Here is a 22386-nt window from a genome sequence, read left to right as displayed (position 1 = left end):
GGAATATCAGCTCGTCCCATGATGATAAATATGGCATCATCTCTATAAATTTAGTACATTCATGTAGTTTTCCTGCAGCTACTAAACAGGCAGAAATGACAGCATTGGTTTCATGGGATTGTTATGAGATTAAACGAGATATCTGTGCTAGGGTGGTGTACAATAAGAACCCAGTAACTATGAGCTATTGTTGGGATGACAGTGTTTGCTGAGGGAGTAAAGCTGCATCTGTACCACCCCATCTTTTTCAGCTACACTGTCTACCTCCATCTACCCAACTCCCATGAGTCAACAGCATGGGAGCCTTTGAGAGAACTTTCCAGATGGAGAGGGGAAGGAAACACTGCCCTAAAGAACACTAAGGAGCCCCTCTTCAAGCAGGGATTCAGGAACAGATTTGAGTCCAAGTTTAAAGAGTGGGAATGGTGGAGTATGGGTCCCCAGAAGCAGGAGAACTCTTTGTCCAGGCCTTGCAGCCTTGCCCTTCTGGGTCAGACCACAGGCCACTGTCCTTCTCTAAGTGGATGCCATTACAGAGAGGGGCCTCTTCCTGGATGCAAGGAAATCCATCTTTCCTAGAAGACACCTTGCAGGAGAGCCCTCTACCCAGAAGCACCCAGAAAAGGAGCAGCCCCTTCCTCAGCCTAGGGGATCCAATCAGAGCGGAACAAGCACCTTACCCAAGAGGTGCTGGTCAACAGGCAGACAGGGCCTGCTAGCCTGAAATCCTCTCAGAGATTCCTGGAATCTCCTCAGAGATCTGTCCCGTGTTCTCAAGTAGCTAGGATTACAGGTATGAGCCACTGTGCCTGGTTCTGCAGGATGTTTGTTAAAGCCATTGTGAAAGGGACTTTACAGGTAGGGCAGCTTTGTGAGAAATATAGGTTGAAGCGATTTTTTCCTCATTAAATTTTGTTTTAATGGGTCTCAGTATTTTGTGACAAATTTTTTGGTCAAGTTGTTCCCATTTTGGAAAACTTGTAACTTAAAACACTCTCTCTCTCTCTCTCTCTCTCTCTCTCTCTCTCTCTCTCACACACACACACACACACACACACACACAAATGGTCCATAAAATGTCTCCTTTCCTTCCGAAGGTTTTATGATGCATTGTGATCATTAAGCAGTCTTTTACTATTAAACTTCAGTGGCCAATGGAAACAAACCGTTCTGAGACCATTCTTCCACTACTGGTTCAAACTGGGGTAGTAGGTGTTAGGGAGAATATTCATTCAGCCTTCTGAGTTTTCTGGACAGATTTGGTGGCCTTGCCAGCTCCAGCAGCTTTCTTGTCCACGGTTTTGATGACACTAAAAGCAACTGGCTATCTCACATCAAGAACTGCAAAACAACCCAGAGGAGGTTGGCCAGAGACACTGTCATCACACATGGACTTTCCAGAAGTCCTATCAACAACAACAACATTGCCAAATTTCAAGAATTGAGGGCCATCGTCCAGCTTCTTACCAGAATGGTGATCAATCATTTCTTTCAGTTCAGTGAACTGGCAAGCAACATGAGCTGGGTGACAATCCAGTACAGGGGCTCAGCCAACACTGATTTGACCTGGGTGATTCAGGTCTGGAGGGGTAGACACAGTTACTTGTCAGTTGAGTTTTAGACAGGGCTGGAGGAATGGCTCAAGTAGTAGAGTACCTGCCTAGTAAGTGTTAGACCCTGAGTTCAAATCCCAGTACAGCGAAAACAAATAGATAAATAAACAAACTTTGGAAAAAAAGAAAAAGCTTTAGACTGTGTGGCACTGCCATCTTTATGGCAACCTTCCATCACTTGAACCAAGGCATGTCAGCCTTGGCTCTACTATGTTGTCACCATTCCAACCAGAAGTTGACACAATCTATTGTGTCAAGGTTGTAACCAATTTTCTTTCCTTTTATTTAAATTATCATATTGTTGTGCTGGGGGTACATTGTGACATTTGCAAAAGTTCTTACAATATATCATAGTTCAATTCACCCCCTCTCTTATTCTCCTTTATCCCCCTCCCACCAATTTTCTTAATGGAGCTGCTGACTTCCTTAACGATTTCCTCTTCTCTAGTCCAGCTGTAGGGTGGCCCAGTGGAATCCATTTTAACACCAACAATTAGTTGTTTCACACCCAGGGTGTAAGCCTGAAGGGCATGTCATGGGTCTGCTCGTTGTTGGAGACACCAGCTTCACGTTCACCTACATCAGCAGCACCAATCAGGACAGCACAGCCAGCCTGAGAGGTGCCTGTAACCAGGGTTTCGATAAAGGTTCTATGTCCTGGGGCATTAACAATGGCACATAGATCTTGCTGGCCTCAGATTTCCACACGGAGATGTCAGTGGTGATACCAGCTTACCTATCAGTTGATTCAAGACACAGGCATGCCTGAAGGAGCTCTTGCCCATCTCAGCAGCCTCCTTCTCAAGTTTTTCAATGATTCCTGTCAATTCCACCATACCCATAGATCAGAGGGCAATAGTGGTGAACTTGCCCAAATCTATGTGTCCAATGAGGACAATGTTGCTATGACTCTTTGCCTTTCCTACTTGGCTTTAATTTAGTGGTGGTTGGTATGATGCCTGTGTTTTGACAGCAAACTATTTGCGAAAAAGTGGTTTTTAAGTTTTAAAACAATGAGACTCAGTCTTGAGCAAAATGAGACTACCTTAGTGACTGATATTGGCTAGCAATTTTGGATGTGGGCTGTGTGTTATCAAGAAGTGTTGCTACTGAGCAGGAAATATGACTGAATCCAATGTGCAGTTGGTAGCAACTACTGGAAACATAAAGTCATTTCATTTATGCTTCAATGCACAGATATTATTTTTTTACAAATAATAAAAAACAAGCATGGTACCTTGTGCCTGTGATCCAAGCTATGTGGAAGGCATAGGTAAGAGGATCAGGGTCCAATCTCAGCCTTAGACAAAAACTTGAGACCCTATCTGAAAACTAACTAAAGCAAAAAAGGGCTGGGAGTGTGACTCAAGTGGTAGAGCACCTGCCTCACAAGCACAAGGTCCTGAGTTCAAACCCCAGTCCCATCACTAAAAAAAACAAACAGTTGTTTAAAAGTTTAGTAGGATTTTATTTATTACACTTGAAAGACTACTTCTTTTGCGGGGATTGGGGAAGCTTAATGGTTAATTTAATGTGTTTACTTGATTGGGCCATGGATGCCCGGTTAGTTGGTAAAATATTATTCCATGAAGGTGTTTCTAAAGGAGATTCAACCAATGGCCCTGCCTAATAGATGTGCTTCATCCAATCCATTTCTGAGTAGAACAAAAGACAAAGGAAGAAAGAATTTCTTCTCTCTCTCTCTTTCCTCTTTCTCTCTACCCTCTTTCTCTTTCTCCCTCCCTCCCAATGTTAAAACTGGGACATGGGACTGGGGATGTAGCTCAGTGGTAGAAGCCTTGAGTTCAATTCCCAACACTTTAAACAAAAATCTGGGGCATCCCGGCTTTGGAATCAGACTCAGATGGAAGCCTACACCTTTTGGTTTTCTTGCTTCTCAGGGCTCCTGATTTACCCTGGAACTACACAGAGGTGCTTGTGTCTCCAGTTTGCTAGAACTCCTCAGCCTCTATCACTATATGAACCAACTCTTCTAAAAAAGCTCTCTAGAGGAGATTCCAAGATGGCGACTAGAGGGAGGAAGCAAAAAGCATGCTTCCTAAAGTAAACTCTTGGAGAGATGCTGGAGATACACCTGGCAGGAAAAACCACCTAGAAGAGGAAAAACTCCAACACCTCCACACCCCCAGCCCATGCATAGCATCCCCACTCCATGTTAAATGGAGAAACCAGGAGGGCTCCCGGGCTGCCAGATGCCAGCGCCTATCCTGCTTGGGAGAAGCAGACCACCAGGTGAGCTAAGTGGCACACAGTACTCCCACAGAGAACCCTGGGCCAAATCAGTATAGCCCCCTGGACAGATTGACCCCCCACCCAGGGATAAAAAGAGAAAAAAACAAATTGAATAATAAACAAGCAGCAGGAAAAAAAAGACACATAGCAAAGAGGGCGGGGTGCCCTGAGCTCAGGAGAGTGGGGGAGAGGCACTCCCCACACAAACTGTAAACAAACAAGCTGGCCAGAAAAGGCAGGAGTGGTGGCACCCGCCCAGCAACCTTGGAGTGCGGAAAGCTTGTAACAGTGGCTGTTGTGTAGAAAGATTCATCAGCGATTGGTAGAGGGGCACAACCCCACATGAACTCTAAATAAAAAAGGACTGTAATTGCAACAGGTGAGTAGGGCTGTATACTGGAGAAAACAAAAGGGGCATGCATCCAGGAGAACTCTAAATAAACAAAGTCTTAGGGGCTAGGTGAGTGTAAAGCTCACTACTGAGATCTGCAATAAATAAAGCCTGCAGCAGCAACTGGCTGACAGTAGGTGGCAGGTGAGCCACAGCCTCAGATAGACATTCACAAAGCTGTCTCCAAACTCCTTTTTTTTTTTCCTTTCATGAGACAACAACAGAACTACTACTCAGACACCAACACCTGAACTTTTTTTTTATCCTCTGTCTCTCTAATGCCTGTTTAGCTCACTGTTGATTAGTACACTGTCTCTGCCTGTTTATTTCTTTCATTCTGTTTGTGTGTGTGTGTGTTTTGTTTTGTTTTTTTCCCTTTTTCTTTACCTTCCTTGCTTTCCCTCTCCTCTCACCCTTCCATTCTAGATATCATCATTGTTACTATTACAAGCTAGACAATACTGAATTACACACAGTACAGGGACAGTAACAGTAGCAAGGGCAATGATGAGAAGACAGAAAAAAGAGGGAAACCATTTCCCCCCAATAATAAATTGGTACAGGAACCAGAGGGAAATGAAGAAAACAGATGCCCAAGTCCAGACTCCAACAAAACGAAGATAAACTATGCCCAAGAACACAATGAAGCCCACAAGAACACTCTGAAAGAAGAAATTCTGCAAGTAATCAATGAGAATTTTATAGAGATGATAGTGGAGATGGTCAACCAAAATGTACAGGAGACACTCAAGAAATTCCAAGACAACAAAAATAGAGAATTTGAGAAAGCACAAGAACAAATAAAAGAAACTATAGAAGCACTGTATAAACACCAAATTGAAACAAAGAACATGATAAAGAGATAAATGAACTCAGGACAAAAATAGACAATATTAAAGAGGAAGGGACTCAAGATATGGAAAACCTCAGAAAAAAAAACAAAACAGAAATGCAAAACAAAATGGAAGGCCAATCCAGCAAACTAGAACAAGCAGAAGACAGAATCTCAGAACCTGAAGATGAAACAGTAATTAAAGGAAAAACCAAAGAACTATTAGTTCAACAACTCAAGACCTGTGAAAAGAAAATGCAAGAACTTACTGACTCCATCAAAAGACCAAACCTGAGAATCATGGGCATTGAAGAAGGAGAAGAGGTGCAAGCAAAAGGAATGTATAATATATTCAACAAAATAATAACAGAAAATTTCCCAAATCTAGAGAAATCTATTCCCACACAGGTACAGGAAGCCTCCAGAACAACAAACAGACTTGACCAAAATAGAACTACCCCATAACATATTATCATTAAGATAACAAGTGCAGAGATTAGAGAAAGAATATTGAAGGCTGTAAGAGAGAAAAAACAAATAACATACAAAGGTAAACCCATCAAACATAGCAGACCTCTCAACAGAAACATTAAAAGCAAGAAGAACTTGGGGTGAGGTCTTCCGGGCACTGAATGAAAATAACTATAACCCTCGGATACTCTACCCAGCAAAACTATCATTCAAAATAGATGGAGCAATAAAAGTCTTCCATGATAAGCAGAAACTAAAACAATATGTGGCCACAAAGCCACCACTACAAAAGATTCTTCAAGGGATTCTGCACACAGAAAGTGAAACCCAACATAACCATGAAAGGGCAAGCAGTACCAAACTATAGGAAAAGAAAAAGCAAGAAAGAAGAAAGTAACATCGATTTGGCTACACACAATCAAACCTTCAAACAACTAAGACAACTAAATGACAGGAATCACCACATACTGCCAATACTACCACTTAATATTAACAGACTTAATTCCCCCATCAAAAGGCACCATTTGACAAACTGGATTAAAAAGGAAAATCCAAAAATTTGTTGCTTACAGGAAACCCATCTCATCAATAGAAATAAGCATAGGCTTAGGATGAAAGGCTGGAAGAAGATTTACCAAGCCAATGACCCTAAAAACAGGCAGGAGTACCAATGCTTATCTTGGACAAAGTAGACTTCAAACCTACATTGATCAAACAAATAAAGAAGGACATTTCATAGTAATAAAAGGGGAAATAGACCAAAAAGAAATAACAATTATCAACCGATATGCACCCAATGTCAACACACCCAATTTCATGAAACATATGCTGAAGGACCTAAAAGCATATATTAACTCCAACACAGTGGTAGTGGGAGACTTTAACATCCCACTATTATCAATAGATAGGTCATTCAAACAAAAAATCAATAAAGAAATCTTATATCTAAAACATACCATAGATCAAATGGACCTAGTTGAAGTCTACAGAACATTTCACCCAACTTCTACACAATATACATTCTTCTCAGAAGCCCACGGAACCTTCTCTAAAATAGATCATATCCTAGGGCACAAAGCAAGCCTCAGCAAATATGAGAAAATAGAAACTATACCATGCATTCTATCTGATCACAATGCATTAAAACTAGAACTCAACAACAAAAATAAAGACAAAAAACATGCAGCTGAAAACTGAGTAACTCATTGATTAATGAACAATGGGATATTGATGAAATAAAAGAGGAAACTAAAAGGTTTCTGGAAGTCAATGAAAATGAAAACACAACCTACTGGAGCCTATGGAACACAGCAAAGGCAGTCCTGACATGAAAGTTTATAGCCATGAGTGCATATATTAAAAAGACTGAAAGATCTCAAATCAGTGACCTAATGATAAATCTCAAACTCCTAGAAAAACAAGAATAAGCAAATCCCAAAACAAATAGAAGGAGAGAAATAATAAAAATAAGAGCTGAAATCAATAAAATATAAGCCAAAAAAAATACAAAGAATTAATGAAACAAAAAGTTGGTTCTTTGAAAAAATAAACAAAATCGACAGACCCCTGGCAAACCTGACTAAAATGGGAGAGAAAAAACCCAAATTAGTAGAATCAGGAATGCAAAAGGGGAGATAACAACAAATACCATGGAAGTCCAGGAAATCATCAGTGACTACTTTGAGAACCTATATGCAAATAAATTCAAAAATCTTAAAGAAATGGACAGATTTCTAGATACATATGATCATCCAAAACTGAACCAAGAGGAAATCAATCACCTGAATAGATCTATAACACAAAATGAAATTGCAGCAGCAATCAAGAGTCTCCCCAAGAAGAAAAGTACAGGACCTGATGGATTCTCTGCTGAATTCTATCAGACCTTTAAAGAAGAACTAATACCAACCCTCCTTAAACTGTTCCACAAAATAGAAAGGGAAGGAAAACTGCCTAACACATTTTATGAAGCCAGTATTACACTTATCCCAAAATCAGGCAAAGACACTTCCAAAAAGGAGAACTATAGGCTAATCTCCTTAATGAACATTGATGCAAAAATCCTCAACAAAATAATGGCAAACCGAATTCAGCAACACATCAAAAAGATTATTCACCACAACCAAGTAGGCTTCATCCCAGGGATGCTGGGGTGGTTCAACATACAAAAATCAATAAATGTAATAAACCACATTAACAGAAGCAAGGACAAAAACCACTTGATCATCTCAATAGATGCAGAAAAAGCCTTTGATAAGATCCAACACCATTTCATAATAAAAGCTCTAAGAAAACTAGGAATAGAAGTAAAGTACCATACATTATAAAAACTACATATGACAAACCTACAGCCAGCATTATACTTAATGGAGAAAAACTGCAACCATTCCCTCTGAAATCAGGAACCAGACAAGGATGCCCACTGTCTCCACTCCTATTAAACATAGTACTGGAATTCCTAGCCAGAGCAATTAGGCAAGAAGAAGGAATAAAAGGAATACAAATAGGTAAAGAAACTGTCAAAATATCCCTATTTGCAGACAACATGATCCTATACCTTAAAGACCCAGAAATCTCTACTCAAAAGCTCCTAGACACCATCAACAGCTGTAGCGAGGTAGCAGGATATAAAATCAACATAGAAAAATCATTATCATTTCTATACACTAATAATGAACAAATTGAGAAAGAATATATGAAAACAATTCCAGTTACAATAGCCTGAAAAAAAAATCAAATACCTAGGAGTAAACTTAACAAAGGATGTGAATGACCTCTACAAGGAAATCTATAAACTCCTGAAGAAAGAGATTGAGGAAGACTATAGAAAGTGGAGAGTTCTCCCATGTTCTCTGGTAGAACAAACATAGTAAAAATGGCTATACTCCCAAAAGCAATCCATATGTTTAATGCAATTGCCATCAAAATCACAATGACATTCATCAAAGAGATTGAAAAATCTACTGTTAAATTTATTTGGAAACACAAGAGGCCACGAATAGCCAAGGCAATACTCAGCTAAAAGAACAATGCTGGAGGTATCACGATACCCGACTTCAAACTATATTACAAAGCAATAACAATAAAAACAGCATGGTACTGGCACAAAAACAGACATCAAGACCAGTGGAACAGAATAGAGGACCCAGATATGAAGCCACACAACTATAACCAACTTGTCTTTGACAAAGGCACTAAAAATATATGATGGAGAAAAGACAGCCTCTTCAACAAAAACTGCTGCGAAAACTTGTTAGCAGTCTGCAAAAAACTGAAACTAGATCCATGTATATCACCCTATACCAAGATTAACTCAAAATGGATCAAGGATCTTAATATCAGACCACAAATTCTAAAGTTGATACAGGAAAGAGTAGGAAATACTCTGGAGTTAGTAGGTATAGGCAAAGACTTTCTCAATGGAACCCCAGCAGCACAGCAACTAAGAGATAGCATAGACAAATGGGAATTCATAAAACTAAAAAGCTTCTGCTCAACAAAAGAAATGGTCTCTAAACTGAAGAGAACACCCATAGAGTGGGAGAAAATATTTGCCAGCTACACATCAGACAAAGGACTGATAACCAGAATATACAGGGAACTCAAAAAACTAAACTCTCCCAAAAAATCAATGAACCAATAAAGAAATGGGCAAGTGAACTAAACAGAACTTTCTCAAAAAAAGAAATTCAAATGGCCAAAAAACACATCAAAAAATGCTCACCATCTCTAGCAATAAAGGAAATGCAAATCAAAACCACACTAAGATTCCACCTCACCCCTGTTAGAATAGCCATCATCAAAAACACCACCAACAGGTGTTGACGAGGATGTGGGGGAAAAGGAACCCTTGTACACTGCTGGTGGGAATGTAAACTATTACAACCACTCTGGAAAAAAATTTGGAGGCTTCATAAAAATCTTAACATTGATCTGCCATATGATCCAGCAATACCACTCTTGGGGATATACCCAAAGGAATGCAACACAGGTTACTCCAAATCTACTTGCACACCCATGTTTATTGTGGCACTATTCACAATAGCCAAGTTATGGAAACAGCAAAGATGCCCCACTGTTGATGAATGGATTAAGAAAATGTGGTATCTATACACAATGGAATTTTATGCAGCCATGAAGAAGAATGAAATGTTATCATTTGCAGGTAAAAGGATGGAACTGGAGAACATCATCCTGAGTGAGGTTAGCCTGGCCCAGAAGACCAAAAATCATACGTTCTCCCTCATATGTGGACATTAGATCAAGGGCAAACACAACAAGGGGATTGGACTTTGATACATGATGAGGCGAGAGCATACAAAGGAGGTATGAAGATAGTCAAGAAACCAAAAAAAAAAAAACAAGATAGCATTTGATGTCCTCAATGCAAAGGAACTAATGCAGAAACTTTAAAGTGATAGAGGCCAATAGGAGAAGGGACCAGGAACTAGAGAAAAGGTTAGATTGAGAAGAACTAATTTAGAATGTAATATATATGTACAGGAAAGCAATGCAAATAAACTCCCTGTATAGCTATCTTTATCTCAACTAGCAAAAACCCTTGGTCCTTCTTATTATTGCTTATACTCTCCCTTCAACAAAATTAGAGATAAGGGCAAAATAGTTTCTGCCTGGTAGCGAGGGGGGAGGGGTAAAAGGAGGGAGTGAGGGAAAGGAAAGGGGTGGGGGGAAGGGGAGAGAAATGACCCAAACATTGTATGCACATATGAATAAAAGAAATAATTTAAGAAAAGCTCTCTAAATGCATTCTCTCTCTCTCTCTCTCTCTCTCTCTCTCTCTCTCTCTCTCTCACTCTCTCTCTCTCTCTCTCTCTCTCTGTGTGTGTGTGTGTGTGTGTGTTTGTGTTCTATTTCTCTGGAGAACTCGGACTATTAGAGGAGGCTGGTATATTTCAGAAGGTTAACTACATTCAATTTTGAAAGTTTGGCTTGAAATGTCTGAGGAAATTTGATTAATTAAGTACAGAAGTTGTGTGGTATGAATAGAATTTAATCTGTAAAGCCTATGGGCTAATTGAAAAACTAATCAAAGAACAAGTAGAAAAATTCTTATTTTATACAAAGATTTCTGGATTTATTAATAAGGTAATGCTGAGATTTTAGGCTTAAGAGACATGGGCTATTTAAATTTATTAATTTAATCAACTGAATTACAATTAAAACATTAGTAATTCTTAAGTATTAGTTTCATTCCCAAAAGCATCCTCAGATTTCTCTTTATAAAACTCATCAGATGCCCAGTCATCCATCATTACCTAGGTGCTTGTCCCTGTATTTATTTCCTGTTTATCCCCTACTCTGTTCTCAATCACTCACCCCTGCAGGTCTCCCAGGTCACTTCACCATGACCTTGAGATACGTGGTCCACTTTCAGTAAATCCCATCTTCCTTCTTCTTCCCTTGCTTAATCTCAGTAAAGCTTGGCTGTCCTTCTTGAAGACACCAAAGCCCTCTTCCTGCAGACACCACCCTGACAGGGCAGAAATCAGGGAATGATAGCTGTGCTCTTGCTGGACGCAGTCATTCTCCCCTTCACAAACCCCACCTCCTTTGAAACGCATGCCATCAAACCTTTCCAGTATGCGACCCATAATATACTGCCACTATCTGCCCATCTCCTGGTTACTTCCTCTCGTTCTTGAATTATTTTAAGACCCAGACCCCTGTATTCTTTACTGCTCCTCTTTTACCATTGCTGCCAACTTCAGCATCTGCACAGAAAATCTGCCCAACATCCTGATCTCCCATTACTGACCCTTCTGTTTTGATGGTACCTGGAATTTAACTTATGGGGTGACAACACAGATAGTTTAAGTTCTTTGCCATCTCTAGGTATTAGCTAGCCCTGAGAAAGGCAGTCTTTCTAGGATGAGCAAATCCACCCAATGTTAAGCATCATAAACTATGGGGAAAAACATGATTAATATGCCTCCTCAACCCTCACTAATGTTCTCTTCCTCTCACTCAACCAAGTGCTCTCATGGTTGTACCCTTGACCTTATCAACACCAGTGTCAACACCACCCTTGAAATGTCCATTTCAAGAATCCCACCCTCGGGGCTGAGGGTGTGGCTGAGAGATAGATTACATGCTTACCACGTTCAAGTCCCTGGGTTCTATTCTGAACAGCACCTCCTATTCTCCCCCAAAAAAAGAACCCCATCCTGTAACCACCTCCTCCTTGTACTTCTTTTTTTTATTATTATTCATATGTGCATACAATGCTTCGGTCATTTCTCCCCCTTCCTCACCACCTCCCTTACCCCCTCCATGTGCCCTCCTTCTTGCCCCCACCCCCTCGATACCCGGCAGAAACTATTTTGCCCTTAGCTCTAATTTTGTTGAAGAGACAGTATAAGCAATAATAGGAAGGAACAAGGGTTTTTGCTAGTTGAGATAAGGATAGCTATACAGGGAGTTGACTCACATTAATTTCCTGTGCATGTGTGTTACCTTCTAAATTAATTCTTCTCAAAATAACCTTTTCTCTAGTTCCTGGTCCCCTTCTCCTATTGGCCTCTATTGCTTTAAAGTATCTGCTTTAGTTTCTCTGCATTGAGGGCAACAAATGCTATCTAGCTTTTTTATGTGTCTTACCTATCCTCATACCTCCCTTGTGTGCTCTCAATTTATCATGTGATCAAAGTCCAATCCCCTTGTTGTGTTTGCCCTAGATCTAAAGTCCACATGTGAGGGAGAACATGTGATTTTTGTTCTTCTGAGCCAGGCTAACCTCACTCAGAATGATGTTCTCCAGTTCCATCCATTTACCAGCAAATGATAACATTTCATTCTTCTTCGTGGCTGCATAAAATTCCATTGTGTATAAATACCACATTTTCTTTTTTTTTTTTTAAACAATGCTTGGGTCATTTCTCCCCCCTACCCCCACCCCCTCCCTTACCACCCACATACCACATTTTCTTAATCCATTCGTCAGTGGTGGGGCATCTTGGCTGTTTCCATAACTTGGCTATTGTGAATATTGCTGCAATAAACATGGGTGTGCAGGTGCCTCTGGAGTAACCTGTGTCACAGTCTTTTGGGTATATCCCCAAGAGTGGTATTGCTGGATCAAATGGTAGATCAATGGTTAGCTTTTTAAGTAGCCTCCAAATTTTTCTCCAGAGTGGTTGTAATAGTTTACATTCCCACCAACAGTGTAAGAGGGTTCCTATTTCCCCGGCATCCTCACCAACACCTGTTGTTAGTGGTGTTGCTAATGATGGCTGTTCTAACAGGGGTGAGGTGGAATCTTAGTGTGGTTTTAGTTTGCATTTCCTTGATTGCTAGAGATGGTGAGCATTTTTTCATGTGTTTTTTGGCCATTTGAATTTCTTCTTTTGAGAAAATTCTGTTTAGTTCACTTGCCCATTTCTTTATTGGTTCATTAGTTTTGGGAGAATTTAGTTTTTTAAGTTCCCTATATATTCTGGTTATCAGTCCTTTGTCTGATGTGTAGCTGGCAAATATTTTCTCCCACTCTGTGGGTGTTCTCTTCAGTTTAGAGACCATTTCTTTTGATGAACAGAAGCTTTTTAGTTTTATGAGGTCCCATTTATCTATGCTATCTCTTATTTGCTGTGCTGCTGGGGTTTCATTGAGAAAGTTCTTACATATACCTACTAACTCCAGAGTATTTCCTACTCTTTCTTGTATCAACTTAAGAGTTTGGGGTCTGATATTAAGATCCTTGATCCATTTTGAGTTAATCTTGGTATAGGGTGATATATATGGATCTAGTTTCAGTTTTTTGCAGACTGCTAACCAGTTTTCCCAGCAGTTTTTGTTGAAGAGGCTGCTATTTCTCCATCGTATATTTTTAGCTCCTTTGTCAAAGATAAGTTGCTTATAGTTGTGTGGCTTCATATCTGGATCTTCTATTCTGTTCCACTGGTCTTCATGTCTGTTTTTGTGCCAGTACCATGCTGTTTTTATTGTTATTGCTTTGTAATATAGTTTGAAGTCAGGTATTGTGATACCTCCTGCATAGTTCTTTTGACTGAGTATTGCCTTGGCTATTCGTGGCCTCTTGTGTTTCCATATAAATTTCATGGTAGATTTTTCAATCTCTTTAATGAATGTCATTGGAATTTTGATGGGAATTGCATTAAACATGTAGATTACTTTGGGGAGTATCGACATTTTTACTATGTTGATTCTACCAATCCATGAGCATGGGAGATCTCTCCACTTTCTATAGTCTTCCTCAATCTCTTTCTTCAGAAGTGTATAGTTTTCCTTGTAGAGGTCTTTCACATCTTTTGTTAGGTTTACACCTAGGTATTTGATTTTTTTTTGAGGCTATTGTAAATGGAATTGTTTTCATATATTCTTTTTCAGTTTGTTCATTATTAGTGTATAGAAATGCTAATGATTTTTCTATGTTGATTTTATATCCTGCTACCTTGCTATAGCTATTGATGATGTCTAGAAGCTTCTGAGTAGAGTTTTTTGGGTCTTTAAGGTATAGGATCATGTTGTCTGCAAATAGGGATATTTTGACAGTTTCTTTACCTATTTGTATTCCTTTTATTCCTTCTTCTTGCCTAATTGCTCTGGCTAGGAATTCCAGTACTATGTTGAATAGGAGTGGAGATAGTGGGCATCCTTGTCTGGTTCCTGATTTTAGAGGGAATGGTTTTAATTTTTCTCCGTTAAGTATAATGCTGGCTGTAGGTTTGTCATATATAGCTTTTATAATGTTGAGGAACTTTCCTTCTATTCCTAGTTTTCTTAGAGCTTTTATCATGAAATGATGTTGGATCTTATCAAAGGCTTTTTCTGCATCTATTGAGATGATCAAGTGGTTTTTGTCTTTGCTTCTGTTAATGTGGTTTATTACGTTTATTGATTTTTGTATGTTGAACCACCCCTGCATCCCTGGGATGAAGCCTACTTGGTCATGGTGAATAATCTTTTTGATGTGTTGCTGAATTCGGTTTGCCATTATTTTGTTGAGGATTTTTGCATCAATGTTCATTAAGGAGATTAGCCTATAGTTCTCCTTTTTGGAGGTGTCTTTGCCTGGTTTTGGGATAAGTGTAATACTGGCTTCATAAAATGTGTTTGGCAGTTTTCCTTCCCTTTCTATTTCATGGAACAGTTTAAGGAGGGTTGGTATCAGTTCTTCTTTAAAGGTCTGATAGAATTCAGCAGAGAATCCATCAGGTCCTAGACTTTTCTTTTTGGGGAGACTCTTGATTGCTGCTTCAATTTCATTTTGCAGCCTTAAGAATTTTGATGTTCGTCCCTCAGCCTCCAATCCTAGAGATGGTGTCTCAGAAGTAGTTCTGTCATTGTCTCATCAAAGGGGAAAAAAAAAAAACACAAAACAAAAAAAAAACCCACAAAGTGTCCCAAGTTCAAATGCAATACAATTTTAGTAAGTTTTTCAGCATGCAGATGTAGTTCAATTGTTGTCTCATCAAAGGTAGGGAGAAAAAAAAGAGTCTGGAGACAGGTCTGTAAATGGCTATCTGACACTGTGGCTCACCTGCCCACTGCTGTCAGCCTGCTGTTGCTGGAGGTTTTATTTATGCAGATCTTTGGAGTGAGCTTAGCACTCACCTGGCCCCACAGGCTTTGTTTACTTAGAGTTCTCCTGGTCACAACTGCTACAAGCTTTCCCCTTTCCAAGCACACTGGGGGAGGTGACACTGCACCCACTTTCTCAGGCCAGTGTGTTTATTTACAGTTCATGTGGGAAGTGGGTCTGCCCCCCTCTCCTGTGGAGTTTTCCTACCACCACTTTTACAGGTTTTCCCACTCCTGGTTGCTGGGTGTGTGCCGCCTCTCCTGCCTTCTCCAGTCAGCTGGTGAGGGATTTCCCCTCTTCCCTTTGGTGCTCAGAGCACCTCTTTGCTATGTGCCTTTTTTTGTTGTTATTGCTTATTACTCAGTTTCTCTTTTTTTCCCTGGGTGGGGGTCAGTCTGTCCAGGGGGGCTATGCTGATCTGGCCCAGGGTTGTCTGTGGGAGTAGCGAGTGCTGCTTAGCTCACCTTGTGGTCCACATCTTCCCAAGCCAGATGGCAGCAGCGTGGGAGCCCTCCTTGTTTCTCCATTTAATGTGGAGTGGAAATGCTCTGTGCAGGCTGGAGGTGTGGAGGAGTCAAAGTTTTGCCTCTTCTAGGTGGTTTTTCCTGTAAGGTGTATCTCCAGTGTCTCTCCAAGGTTTTACTTTAGGAGGCATGCTTTCTGCTTCCTCCCTCTAGCCGCCATCTTGGAATCTCCCACTTGTACTTCTACTTGACTGACTGGTGACTCCATTCCAACAATTTTCAAGTTCACTGAGCCAATGATCTTGCTGCTTCTTCCTTCTGCAAACTGCCAAGAAACAGTGCTAACCAACATTTAGGTGTTAAGTACATAAATCACACACCCCCAGGTGTGTGATTTACTACCTTCCCCATTAGTTTGGTGTTCAAGGTCCATGTGATCACATCATTGCCAATTCCTTCAGTAACCTTTGTCCTTCTCGCCCCACTTTGTACTTGGCAGGTGTGTTAGTTGGCTTTTTTGTGACTTCAACAAAATACCTGGCAAAAAAACTTCAAGGGAGAAGCTTATTTTGGCTCATGGTTTCAGAGGTTTCTGTCCATCATGGAAGGGAGGGTGGAGCAGAGCAGAGCTCATTGCAGCCAGGAAACAGAAAGAGAGAAAGAATGCCTGCACTAGTGGGCTTTCTCCTTTTTCTCCTTCCATTCCACGTGGGCCCCCAGACCATGGCATGGTGCCACACACCTTCAAGGCAGATCTTCTCTGTTGTTAATCCTCTCTAGAAATGCCCTTACAGACACACCCAGAGGTGTGCTTTACTAATCTGCAGGGTACTGTTCAATCCAATCAAGTTGACAATCAAGATTAACCATCACAACTGGCAAACTCCAAGCTCTGATTAAACATGACTAACCACTACCCATCCCTGCACCTGAGCACCAGGACACAGTCCAGGAAAATCACACAACTACACTAAGTAATCTCACACTGCACTTCTGGCCCACATCTCAAGTGGGCACTCAACACTGCACAACAATCTTTACATCTTCCTAGTGGATTCTTTCTCCCTCTTCAAATGGAAATTTTACATCTTTTCTGCTTGCTTTCAACCCCTCCCTCCTCTCCCCATGAAACTCTCAGTTGATGACTTCACTCTATAGTTCACTGAAGAAAAAGAAACAATGTGGTAAGAATAACCTCATCATCCCAGCATGAGTCACCAGGCTGGGTCCATGGACCACAGCTTTCCTCTTTTGCTGTGATGAATTGTTCCTGATCAAATGCCTTATTCTTGCTCACCTACCTATGCAATTCCTTCCTGCAGTGGTCCCTCTGACATCATCAGTTTATCTCCCAGTTAGCTCATTATCATATAAACACCTTACAAAATAACACAAGACCCTTCTTGGGCCCTTTGTGCACTTTGAGCTACAATACTGTCTCTGCTCCCTTCACAGCCAAAAGAGTTGTTCATCTTCCTCATCTCTCAATCTCTTTCTGACCAGACTAAGTAATCTCACATTGCATTAAATGCCTGCTCACCTCTCCATTAAATATCTCTTTTTTTGGTGGGACTGGGGTTTGAACTCAGGACTTCCTGCTTGCAAAGCAGGCACTCTACTGCTTGATCCATACCTCCAGCCCATTCCATTAAATATCTCTTGTCTGTGTCACTACTGACCTGCAATTGCAATTCAAATAAAATGCAACACCTCTCTAAGACTTTGGTGACCCAGCCCCTTCCCACCTTCTCATGTCTCGCTTTATCCCAGCCACTCTGGGCTTCATGTTCCTCATTCCTGTCCTTGAGCCTTGGAACAAGGGAACATTTTCCACCAGATCTCCATCTCATCCTTCCCATCACATAGGTTTCAATTCAAACAGCATCCCTTGAGACAGTCCTTCCCCAACCACCTTAGCTAAAGAACCCCCTATCCTACTTCCTATTATTCAGTTTTAATCACTTTAACTGCTTAGCCCTCTTGGAAATCATCTTATTTTCTTATGTTCACAGCTGCTGAATAAGTAAGAAAGCAAATAAATGTGCTGACTGAAAAAGCAAACCCTTACTGAAAATTTCACCCAACCCACAAGCAGCAGAAATAAGGAAGGAAGAAAGAAGCCATGCCTGTCAGATCTGCCCCTGAGACACCTGGCCGACCTACAGCTCAAGAGCATCATTCCTAGGCATAATCATGGCCTTGGTTCACCACCCCCAGGGCACTCCTGGGTACTGTTCAGAATCAAGGTCAGCTAAAAAAAGAAGGAAGGACAGTGGCTTTCTGGCAGGATCAAACCCTTGTCCTGGCCTGGGGTAACCCACCCTGGGTCAGCCCAACCCCTCCTGTTAATGGCAGTGGTGCAGACTGTGATAGAAGACTTCCAAATTCTTTGTGTCCCACTTGGAAGTGGGTATAAATGGAGTTTATTACAAGTTAGGGAAGGGAATTACAAAAGGGAGCATGGTGGACCCAGGTGGAAGCTGGAAGCAGAGACAGTGTGCATCTCTTCTCCAGGTGCTTTTAAAACTTATGCTGACCTATGGGAAAGGAGGAACCCTGTAATTCTCATCCAATAATCAATGAGTAGGGAGAAGCTTGGGTGGTCCCCAGGCCAGGTGAGGGCGATCGGAGTAGTCTGAGCCAGGGTGTGGACAACTGTAATTGAATAGAAGGCTCAGAGAAAGGGAGGAATGTTTAATCCAAAATACAATAGTAAGTCATATATTTTCCATGAGTCATGAATTTTCCCTAACTCTAGCCTGTGTCACTCCTAGACCCAGAGTAGGACATTCCTGAACAGAAGAATCCCAGCAAAAGAGAAGAGGTGAGACATTTGTCACAGACATTCTTGGATTCCATGAAGTGGAAGCAGCAAATTACTATCTGTCATCTACCTGGAAGCCTGTGAGCTAGACATTGACCACACCCTGGCCTCACACTGGGAGGATTGTAAGGAGGCCTTTGGGACCATATAGACCTCAGCTTTAAGAACCTGTTACTTCAACCCAGAGTCACCCAAGGAGCTTCCCTCTTGGGCCTTTCCCATCTTGTTATGGCTGCTCTTCCCTTGTCCTTTATGCTCTGTCCAATCCCACACTCAGGCAACTATCAGGCTGAGCTGACAGGGGACCCACTCAACCTACCTGAAATGAGGGACCCAGTGTCTACAAGGAAAGCACTGACTCTGCCCCCCTTTACCAATGAATTCCCACGAGTCTTCCCAAGTTCACACACAAAGGCACCTCCCTGAGAAGTGGCCACTCTCTCCTTTGTGGCCCTATGAGGAAAGCGACAAGGATTCTTTGCCCACATAGATTTGCTAATCGGTCTGCTTTATTGATCAGGGAGCAATCTGAGTGCTGTGTCTGATCCTTATCCCTGGTTTACCTCCATCACTTGGCACAGGGTAGGAGCTGATGCATAAATGGCAGAGTTTGACACATCCAGAAGGGGCAAGGGAGGAATTGTTGGGGATGGTTGGACCCCCAAGTACACGTGACAATGACCACACACTCTCAACTGGGAAGCCCAGCCTCAAGCAAGATATTCACTTATCCCCTGGGCTCTCCGTCCTCATTCCTGAAAAATAACCCTTCCAGGTGCCTCATGGAATGAGCGATAAATGTTCTACCTGCTCAGCAGTATGGTTGGCCAACATGCTTTTATAGATACAGAGATAGAGATATTTATATAGGGATATAAATATATGCATTTGTTATTGAGGTAAGATTACATTAAATTTATTATTTTAGCCATTTTAAAGTGTAAAAATGGTGGCTTTTAGTATATTTAATGCCATGCAGCCATCACTACTCTCTCTAATACAAAACACGCCAGCGATGTAGCTCAGTAGTAGGGTGCTTGCCTAGCATTTTCATGTTCCCCAGAAACACACACACACACACGCACACACACACACATGCGCGCGCGCGCACACACACACACACACACACACACTGAATTGATAGTAATTCCAAAGCATTTCATCATCACAAAAAGGAATCGTACATCTATTAGCTTCATTCCCCATTTTCCCTCCTCTGTCCCTTGGCTACCACAAGTAAACTTTCTGTCTCAATGGATTGGCCTATTCTAAAATTTTAATACAAATAAAGTCATACCGTATGTGGCTCTTGTGTCTGGCTTCTTTCACTCATCATGCTTTCAAGGTCATCCATAGTGCAGTATGTATTAGTACTTTATTCCTTTTATGGCTGAATAATATTCCATATGCCTTATTTTGTTTATTCAAGCAATAGTTAGTAGTTTAGTTGTTTCCACCTTTTGGTTATTGTAAATAGCAATACTGTAAACATTGGTGCACAAGTGTTTGTTTCAGTACCTGTGTGTAGTTCCTTAGTATATTCCTAGGAGAGGAATTGCTGACTCACATGGTTATTGTAAATTAACTTTTTTGTTTGTTTGTTTGTTCGTTTTGGGAGTACTGGGGTTTGAACTCACCCTTGGTAGACAGGCACTCTACCACTTGAGTTGCTCCGCCAGTCCCGTAAGTTAACTTTTTGAGGAACCACCAAAAGGTTCTTTCCAGTGGTTGAATTTTTCTAAATTTCTACAGCAACACATTAGGGTTCCAGTTTTTCCACATCTTCACCAACATTCTTCATTTATTTTTTGTTTTTCTGAAGGTGTCATCTTAGTGATTATGGTTTGAATTTGAATTTCCCTAGTGACTAAGAATGGCCAGTGTACTTTGTGTGTTTTTTTGGCTATTTGTATATCATCTTTGGAGAAATGTCTCCCTCATTGAAAAAACTTTTTTTTCCTTCAGACGTCTCACTATGTAGCCTTGTCTGGCCTTGAACCCGTAATCTTCCTGCCTCTGCACTTGGGTTTACACATATGTGCCACTACCCCTGGCTTGTTTATCCTTTTTTAACTAGCCTCTTTTTGTTGTTAAGAGTTCTTTACATATTCTGGAGACTTTATCATATCTATAATTTGCAAATATTTTCTCCCAGTCTGTGGATTTCTACTTTTCATGACAGTGTTCTTTGATACAAAAAGTTTTTCATTTTGATGAACTCTAATTGACCAGCCTATTTTTAAAATACATTTTAAAAACTATTTTATTATGGAAATTTCCAAACACACACAAACGTAGAACACGGTTTAAGGGAGACCCCCTGAACCTTGCATGCACTGTCAGCAATGACTAGCATTCTATCAATGTTGTTCAATTTCATCTATGCCCCTGGTTTTTGGTTGACTGGTTCCTTATTTAAATTTGCAATCCTTATTTAAAATTCTCCAGTTGTCTCAAAGGAGTCTTTTTTAGTTAGTTTGTTTCAGTTTCCCAACAGAAGCCAATACTGCATTTATCTGCTGTCTCTCATGTCTTTCATCTCATAATGACCCCCCTCCCTCCATGTTTTTCATTCTCTCAATTTGTTGAATTAAACCACATCATTTGCCCTGTAGAATGTCCATTCTGGATTTGGCTGAGGACACACAAATTTACATACAAACAACTGAGCAGCCAAATTCAGTGTCTCAGAAGCAGAAAAGAACTTAATAATAGGTACCAGCCAGATGGCACAAACTGTAGTGGACATTATACATACATGAATTCATTTTATTCCCACAATGCTAGAAGATAGGTAGAACGCTCATCCCCATATTACAGATGAAAGCATAGGCCCAAAGAGGTTAAAATTTGCCCCAGGTCACACAGTTAGTAAGAAGTGAAGCTGGGATTTAACCCTAGGCAGTCTGGCTCCAGTATCTGTGGTTCTTCACTACTGCAAGGTTTACCTGTAGTCACTGAAGCCCTAAGTGACAGACAGGGTGTTTTTCAAGGCCAAGATTGAAGGGAGACCCCAGGTCAGAGCTTCATTTTGAGGGCAGTGACCTGAAGAATCCTCTCCCCTTAGCTATACAAGTGTCTAGGCAGTTATTTTCTAAGAGTAGAGTGCAACAGGGCCCTTTGCAATGCTATTTTGTCCTCATTTTAGAGATAAGGTCCAGGGAGGTGGAGGTCTCCCGGTCTCTCAGGCAAGGTCTCCTGCCCTGGGCTGCAGTCTCCCTAAGACTGATTTTGGACCCAAGTCTGGTGGGCAGTCACGTGGAGTCCAGGTTCTAGCCTGAGTCAGCAGGATCTTCTCTGCCTCTCCAGCCACCAGGGGCTACAGTCTTGAGACTGGAAGTGCTGGCCTCAAGGTGCCCCCAATGGGATGGGTTAGCTGGGATTCAGGCACAGTCCATCTTCTCAGGTGGACTGATTCACTGCAGCCAGTCCTGTGAGAGGCAGAACTGCAGAAAGGGAAACACACAGGGGCGTCCTCCTCCTGTGCGTACTAGGTGCATACCAGCTAGGCACCCCAACTCGAAGTTCCGTCCTCAGTTTCTTCATCTGTAAAATGGGGATAATCTACTTCAAGGATCAGCAAGCTTTTTCTGCAAAGGGCCAGATAGTATTTTAGACTTGGTGGGCCAGACTGTCTCGGTCCCAGCCACTCTGCTCTTCTAGCAGGAAAGCAGTCGCAGACAACCTGAAAAGGAATGGTTGTGGCTGTATGCCTGTAAAACTTTACTTACAAAATCAGGTAAAGAGCAGGCTCTGGCTCACGGGCAAGCGATCCCTGATCTACCTCACATTAATGTTGAGAAGCAGATGTGACAGAAGTGACGCAGCTCTGTGTACTGCAACGCACGTGGTTATCGTACAAACTCGGAGCCCCGAAGCGCTTTCAGACTGGAAAAGGCAGTCAAATCGGCCAGTGCCTGGACAGGGGTTTTGCCATAAGCCACCATGTGAAACACGCGGGGCTGCCTTTCCTTCCGAA

At 41.3% G+C, this 22386-nt stretch overlaps 1 pseudogene; it reads right to left on the bottom strand.

Moving 5' to 3' along the window:
* Positions 1–1334: 1334 nt before the first annotated feature.
* Positions 1335–22354, bottom strand: LOC109699407 (elongation factor 1-alpha 1-like; annotated as a pseudogene).
* Positions 22355–22386: the final 32 nt, after the last annotated feature.

Source organism: Castor canadensis, chromosome 4, assembly GCF_047511655.1.
Source record: "Castor canadensis chromosome 4, mCasCan1.hap1v2, whole genome shotgun sequence".
In the NCBI taxonomy this organism is placed as follows: Eukaryota; Metazoa; Chordata; class Mammalia; order Rodentia; family Castoridae; genus Castor; species Castor canadensis.
Note: the sequence above shows the minus strand (reverse complement) of the source record. Positions and strands in the feature narration are given on the sequence as shown.